At 30.2% G+C, this 8,350-nt stretch overlaps 1 pseudogene across 1 annotated transcript; it reads left to right on the top strand.

The window, feature by feature from the left end:
- Positions 1–1,030: 1,030 nt before the first annotated feature.
- On the top strand, positions 1,031–8,120 carry LOC145119625 (xanthohumol 4-O-methyltransferase-like; annotated as a pseudogene). The gene is made up of 3 exons (XR_013713916.1): positions 1,031–1,225; positions 3,271–4,070; positions 7,622–8,120. The product of XR_013713916.1 is annotated as a xanthohumol 4-O-methyltransferase-like (transcript).
- The last annotated feature ends 230 nt before the right edge of the window (positions 8,121–8,350 follow it).

Raw genomic sequence — 8,350 nt, forward strand, 5'->3', positions numbered from 1 at the left:
TGGCATTGGTCAAAAAGGGAGCCAGTAATTGACATTCAACATGGCTGATGTTGTATTGCCCATCTTCAGGATTGTAGTTTTGCTGCTAATAAGAACATAGTTGATGGTCCCCTGTTCACCTCTTTAACAAAAAATGAGATTAGTTAGTTTAATTGTGTGATTATTTTTTTAATTCTTAGGATTAATGTTATATTTATTAACTTGTTAACTTGTTTACTTATATTCTTAGGAATAATGTTATATTTATTAATTTTTTAATAATTTTTTTAATAATTACTAGTCCCCGATTAATCCTCCGATTAATCTCCGCCTAGCCGATTAATCGCTTGACCCCAGTCCACCGATTAACCTACGTCAAGCGATTTCTGCAACCTTGATTTAAATAAACATGAACAATAGTCTCGTTCGTTCAATTATGTTTGTGAACGTTCGTTCATGTTCGTTTATTTAAGTTCCTTTTATGTTCATATATGTTGTTTATTACATTCTTATATTAGATGTTCGTTTATGTTCATATATTTTCAGTTATGTTTGGTTATCTATGTTTGTTTATGTTTGTTTAGCATGATCATGAACATGAACAAGAAAACTCATTTGCTTATTTGTTCATGTTTGTTCATTTGTTCGGCTAACTTAAACGAACAAACATGAGTAAACATTTGTTTCGTTCGGTCGTTTACAACTCAAATACACGGTATATCCATCCTTTTATCTTTATGGTGGACTAATTAAATTCCTAACAAAAATACATGGAAAAAACGTGTCCTTTTATCTTTATCATGGACTATTAAATTCAAAAACAAAAACACATGTTCAAAACGTGTAATTTGTTATTCTATCTTAGGCCTTTTGGTACAATACTTTTTCAAAATACGAACACTTACATAAAATCGAATGAATATCGATATCAAACTTATATCCATGCATTATGACCACAAATTTAGTCAATAGATAATAAATATGTGATAGATATTTCTACTTTTAAAGACACCACTTAAATAAATAATAAATATGTGATAGATATTTCTTCTTTTAAAAGACACAACTTAAATGCATATAAAAATATCATAGGTTCTTAGCCCAACTTGCCAACTGTGTTTTCTCTCCTCCCCTCTGCTAGATACACACATCTGGATTTCTCTGACTCTGGGTCGTTCGTTTCGCTGTCGACTGCGGATCTACAAAATAAAATAAACACAGAACTCTCACCATCGTTCCTCCTATTGTGAGTAAATATTTTCTAACCTAGTTTTATGTTTGTAACTTAATCTTATATAACCCAAAATATATGATGCTGTGATGTTATAGCTAATTATTGACCTATTTTGTGAATCGTAATTGTCAATTGTAAATTTATAAATAAGTGAATTTATGAATTTATTGAGCTTTACATGTCGGTAAGGCCATCTCTTATGGTCTTCCCCCAAGCAACGGGGAGCTAATGTTGGGACCGCTGGGAAAATCTTCTTTCCCTTCTTCTCCGCATGCTTTTTAATCTTTTAAGTTGCACCTTTTGCATTATATCCGAACATTGTTCTTGATTCATGAAATATGAGTATAACATCTAAAAAGGGTGAAAAATAAAAGATGAATATAACAGATGACCTAAATAAGCAATAAAGATTTAATTCAATTGTGACCGAACAGATGCAATAATCTAGTTCAACACCAATTGATTAATTCAATGAATTTGTACGGTTCCCAATTTTTATATATAGTGTTTAATTTGTAAAATTTAGATTTTATTAAATAATTTATTAATTTTCTATATGTAATTTATGAAACCTGAGTTCTATGAGGGATTTCATATATATATATATATATATATATATATATATATATATATATATATATATACTACGTTATAACCAATGTAATACACGGTTAATAAATTAAAATAACGTAGATAATAACTATAATCAAAATATTTTAAACAAATTTTATAAAAGGGTGTTTAGAAACATGTAAAAAATGAAAAAAATGAAAATAATACCAAATTATTTATAACTAATTAATTCTTTTTATCAATGATCACTTAATTGATTACCAAATATTTTAAATTTCAAATTCTCTATTAATAATGCTAATTTTAAAGAACTCAAAAAATAAATTAAATGTAAATGTAAAATCATAAACAAAAATAATAAAATAATAATAATAATAATAAACATGTATCACGTTTAGAGAGTAGAAGAAAAGAACCTAAAAATTATAAAAAAAATTGACAAATGGCAAAATTTCTACTCTTATATATATATATATATATATATATATATATATATATATATATATATATATATAAAATGAATATGTGATTGTTATGTACCTAAGTTTAAGTATAGAACCTTTTAAATGACATAGTTTTAAATAAAACATATCCAAGTTCTTTTTCTCTTAATTTCGTTTTAGTAAAATACCATTGAATTGAGTTCAATTATTGGATGAAAAAGATCAATTATATATATTTTTATTGCAAAAAAAATCATTAAAGTTTATAGTAAAAGTGAAAAACAAATATATTTTTAACGAATATAACTCAAATGTTTTGTCCTTCAATTGAAAAACTATATCCAATGATTTGTGAAACCATTGATTGACTTATTGCATGTTCTTCTTTTATCTTTTATTCTATTAGTTTTTATTTAAAATTTAGTATAGTTGATTAAATGGTTATGACTTTTAATGCTTTACGTTCTTAGACACAATGAAGAAAAAGAACATAAATTCAATCGGTTTAGCTAGTTTAGCTAGTCACATGATTAAAGAATAATAGTAAGTAAGATATCATGATTAGTTTGGATATAATTCATCAAAACTACATAGTTTGGAGGGTTCTATATATAAGCTTAGGTACATAACAGTCACATATTCCTTAAGCCCTATATATATATATATATATATATATATATATATATATATATATATATATATATATATATATATGATGTAATTTAGGTTGTTCTTAGCATATCGTCCAAAGAGAGATCAAGCCAACTCTCCCTAGAAGCAAACCCCAAGCATTTTATTTGTAAAAATTAGTAACAACGGTATTGATAATTTAGCAATTAATTAATGAACTAAATAACCGATTTCCTCACAATAATTTCGCATTTCATCATATATCTTTTCAAAAATAGTGAACAACAAACATATTTATTAAAAATATAACTGAAATCCAGATGGAGACCCACGTTGGTTTCCATTAGTTATCGTCTAGATGGAGACCATGCCATTTTACGTGTCTAATCAACTTTTTCTTATCTGCTAAAGAGTGCAAGATCGAATTAGAGCAATATTGATGAGAACTGAAAGCGAAATGGAGGACGATGCAATGCTAGTAGGCCAGGCACAAATATGGCAGTACCTATACGGAGCTTTTGACGGCATGGCTCTACGATGTTGTGTTGAGCTCCGTATTCCGGACATAATAAGCAATAACAATTGCCCTACAACATTGTCAGAAATTGCAAGTGGCATCGACTCTCTCTCCATAGATGTTGATGGGCTTAGACGACTCATGAGGTTCATGGTCTACAGAAAGGTGTTCGATGAAGAAGATGGTGAGGGATCAGAAACAGTTTACTCCCTGAACCACTGCTCTAAGTTGTTGTTATCGAGTACAAATGTGACTTTGGCACCATTGGTTATGATGTTTACGAATCCAGTCCTTAGTTTGCCCATTAATGCGCTAAGTCAATCGGTTAAAGAAGGTGGTACGACATTTAAGCATACCCATGGAGAAGAATTCTTTAATTTTGCTGCTTAACTCCAGGTTCAATAGGATTTTCAACGAGGGTATGGCATGTACTGCTAAGATCACTATGGATGCCATCATCTCAGTTTACAAGGGTGGATTTCTTGGGTTGAAAGCAAGTGTGGTGGATGTTGGAGGTGGTACTGGTGTCGCAATATCTGAGTTTGTGAAGACATATCCACATCTTAAGGGTATCAACTTTGATTTACCACATGTAATTTCCACTGCGCCGACATATGATGGAGTTACTCATGTTGTTGGTGACATGTTTAAGGCCATCCCTCTTGCAGAAACGATCTTCATGAAGGAAAGTTTTGTTAATTGTTCATGAGTTATTATCTTTTATCTTTAGAATAAGAGTGATGTGACATCCCCATTTTTCATGGCTAGAAAAGACCGATTTGTTTATGTTTATTTAAAAATCAGAGTATTCTTTGGAAGAATAGCATTGCTGAATTTGTTCCCAGAAAACATAATAAAGATGTTATCAAAGCATTTCCGAAGAAATGTATTTTATTTATATTAAAACATTGGGATGTCATCGTCAATACAGAAACATAAGCATAAAGAAATATTACAAGCCTTACAGTAATTTAAACTAGTGGCTTAATACTCCTTGAATCTCTCAACAAAATGTATCTTTAGCACCGCTACTTGTGATACAATAAATTGAGTGAGTCAAGTTGGGAAACGTAGTGAGTACATAGGGTTATCAACCCACAATAATATAATTATTATGTTTAATCATCAAACAATTGACCCCATTTCCCATCCCCGTTATCTTCTTTATTCTTAAGGATCTTCCCTAAGAATCATCTCTTCTTCAGTTATTCATTCCTAAGGATTGTCCTAAGGAAAAGGGACGAATTCCATCGCTTCCAGGGTTTATCTAACAGACACTAAGTCCATAGTTGCCGATGCTATCTATTAGGCACAACTTACGTTGTTATCTATTAGGCACAGTTGCCAATGTTATCTATTAGGCACAGCTGCCAATGTTATCTATTAGGCACAGCTGCCAATGTTATCCATTAGGCACAACTGTCAGGATTTTTAGAGTACATATGGTGTATATGTAGTTCAAAAATACCTACAGGTTGCGAGCCTGCTAGCGCTCCACTGGATTGTCTAGAATCGTCTGTGGTTGTCATCTATACTCTGCTAGATGACCGGATCAGTGTTAAAGTCAAGGATTCTCATCGTCTTTCACCTCTTAATATATTTATAGGTATAAAAATACATATACAGTTTAAATCAAGTAAAACATGTATAAATCGTTCATCTAGCATATATATCAGGAATGCATATAATACGCACATATAGCATGTATTAATATTCAATACTTCATATATATGTAAAGATGAAAGTAACTATGCACTCACTTGTTAAATAGACGCTTCGAAATTTGGACAGCGCTTCGCTTCTAGCAACTGTCTTTTCCTTTGACGTAACCTAGTATCATTATCACTAAGTTTTAGTCTAATCTTTATTGCGACTAATTATTAGTCTAGATTCATCATTAATTCAAAGTCTACTGATCTATAGCTGATAAGAGACAACCAGGTAGGATCATATCGGAGGTAGGATCCGTTTGGTATACAAATTATATTGTTTGAAAATTTCACTTTAAACACCTCACTAAATCCAACCTAGACATCATCACCGTAAATAGATCAATCAGCATAACGACGTGGAATCACTGATAAATCTTGTTTATAGGTTCATATTAATGATAATGAATTTAAACATAAGTTACACTTAAATTGTAATAGGTGTAGCTCAACTTACAGGGTTTCTAGCGAAAACTTAGAACTCCGTGGTCAGAACTTGGTCGCTGAATCTTTTTTCTAAAAAGATTCTTGTAGCGCTTCAGCGCTCACCTTACTATACTAAAACTACAGAAAGAGAAGTCGAATCAAGAGGGACCGAAATGCTCGAGGATAAGAATAGAAAGACTCTTGAATTAAGAGAATGATGCAAAAATATAAGAGCCTATAGTAATTGAATTTTCAAAAACCACCATTTATAGTTACTTAAATGAGCTTATAGTTATTTAAACGACTAAACAACCCTTTATAATACTATTTTAAATAGATTTAACGATATTTGTACTAAACTAATGTCGAAAATACTCAATGCTAGTCTGATAACAACCTCAACGTCAATACCTTTCTATATATATATATATATATATATATATATATATATATATATATATATATATATATATATGATTTATGCTTTATTTTAATATGGAAATATGATATTATAAATTATAACTCGTTCATACGAACTCCATTTTTGACATTCTTTATATCGAGCGTAGCTGTCGACGAGATCTACAACTTTCGTTTAGACTCCGTTGGCTAATTTTGACTTTATTTTATGTCCATATTTTTATAAAATTAAATGATTTTGCTAAAATCATAAATCTCTCGTATGGACTTCATTTTTGCATTCTTTTTTTCAAAATTCTTATTTTAAAGAGTACTATGATTTTCTTTTTGATGGCTTTAGCTAAAAGTCAACCATTCTCTTCGTAGCTTTTTACGTTACATATTCCTTGTGCGCGACTGACTTTTATATCTTATAAAATCATATCTAATTTATACGGAGTCGGATTTCTATGAAATTTATATTTTCCGGATCGGGAAGACGTGTACTTTCTATATATATATATATATATATATATATATATATATATATATATTGGCGCACTTATTTTTACGATTTACGGACGATTCGACTGATTTTTCCTATTTTATTATATTATAATAATCATGAAACACATAATATTCATATAATTCTTCTTTATTACGTCAAATAGGTTACAATTGTTGACATAAACTATTACTTTGGTTAAGATTATTTATCCTAGATAGTCTTCTATTAAAAAAATCATTTTTAACGTTTATTATATCTTAATTGACTAGCTCAAATCTACGGGTGTTACAAGTGATGTAGAAACATTATGGATCTTGTATGGATTATAAATGTGAAATTACACTCACACACACATATATAGACACGCACACACACATGTATAAACAAGACTTGAGTTGCTTATTATATATTGCACCACATGGACTACCTTAGAGCATCCACAATAGTAGCTTTCTCAAAAACTTATTGGGTGAAATACGCTCTTCATAGTAAAAATAAAAAAACTATAATGATATCTTTTTATCGAAAACCTTTTTCATATTGTTTGTAAATATATAAGCTCAATGAAGAGATTTTTTTCATAATTTTAATAATATATATAATACTTAATTACTTTATAAATTGATATGAGTAGGGCACATAAATTAGCTATGCAATCAAAGCTTCCTCGTTATGGTCATGAGAGGGGCACCAATAAGTTAATTGAAAAGCTACACTATTATAGATGCTCTTATACACTTAAAGATTTGAATTTTTTACCAAATGACATGAGAAGTAGACAATTTAGTTTTGCTTGAGTGTCGGTGCAGATTGTCTATGTAAGCTACTTTAAACTAATAATATTATAAAGAGAAAACAACTATGGTTTCATTATTGGAAGGTAAATTGAATTTACAAAGAAGTTAAATAAGACTATAAATAGAAAAGTCATCAAGGGTTAACCTAAGCTAAACGGCTAGACAAAAAGTCCAATAGCAAAAGAGCCCAATAAACTTACTATTATGATAACAGTTAGAATTATCACTAAGAAGTATATTTAGCCCGTAGCATTTGTTAATTCCAACAACCAAATATAGCCTGAGCATGCAAATTGCAATGTTACACAGATACTTATTTCTTAAGGGATTGAATAACTACGGACAATGAAACAACAAAGAATGGTATAGTATACACAATGATATTATTTTTTCAATGCATTTGCAGTGGATCTTGCACAACTGGAGCAATGACGATTGCATTAAGATACTTAAAAATTGTCGAAAAGCAATACCTAAAGAGACCGGAAAATTCATTATTGTGGAGATCGTGCAACACTCAACTGAAGATGATCCTTTCAACTACACACGCCTTACATTTGATCTAGTAATGTTTGCATTCTTTCCTAGTGGAAGAGAACGATCTGAAAATGAGTGGAAAAAACTTCTTGGTGAATGTGGCTTTCATCGTTACAATATTATTAAGATACCTGCGCTTGTGTCGATTATCGAGGCTTTTCCATAATTAATTTGTATCGTAAAGTTTTCTTGTTGAATGCTGAGGTTCTAAGCCAAAGTGATTTCTATGTGTAGGAAATTGGTCCTAATGTATTAATGATAAACCAAACAATTCATGAAATGTTTTGTCTTGTGTATAGATTTTTTCAGGTTGTATTATTTGTTTTAAACTGCAGAATATTATTAATAACAGTGTGAAAATAAAACTACACAGAGTAGTACATAAAGAAACCCAAGCCCTGCTAACAGCTATAGCAAAAAAGGCAAATATTAAATCTACCAGCCCCTTCAAAACTTTATATTAGCACCCCACGAATGTGATACGAAGTTTTTTAACTGTTGTTAAGGCCAACTAGTAGTGGAGTTTTAATCCAAATGTTCTAATCGATATCAGCACCTTTGCTCCTACTTAAAGTCTAAAGAAAGGATTGTAGTTTTA

The sequence above is a fragment of the Lactuca virosa genome, chromosome 6, assembly GCF_052849685.1.
Source record: "Lactuca virosa cultivar CGN04683 chromosome 6, Lactuca_virosa_CGN04683_v6, whole genome shotgun sequence".
NCBI classification, from domain to species: domain Eukaryota; kingdom Viridiplantae; phylum Streptophyta; class Magnoliopsida; order Asterales; family Asteraceae; genus Lactuca; species Lactuca virosa.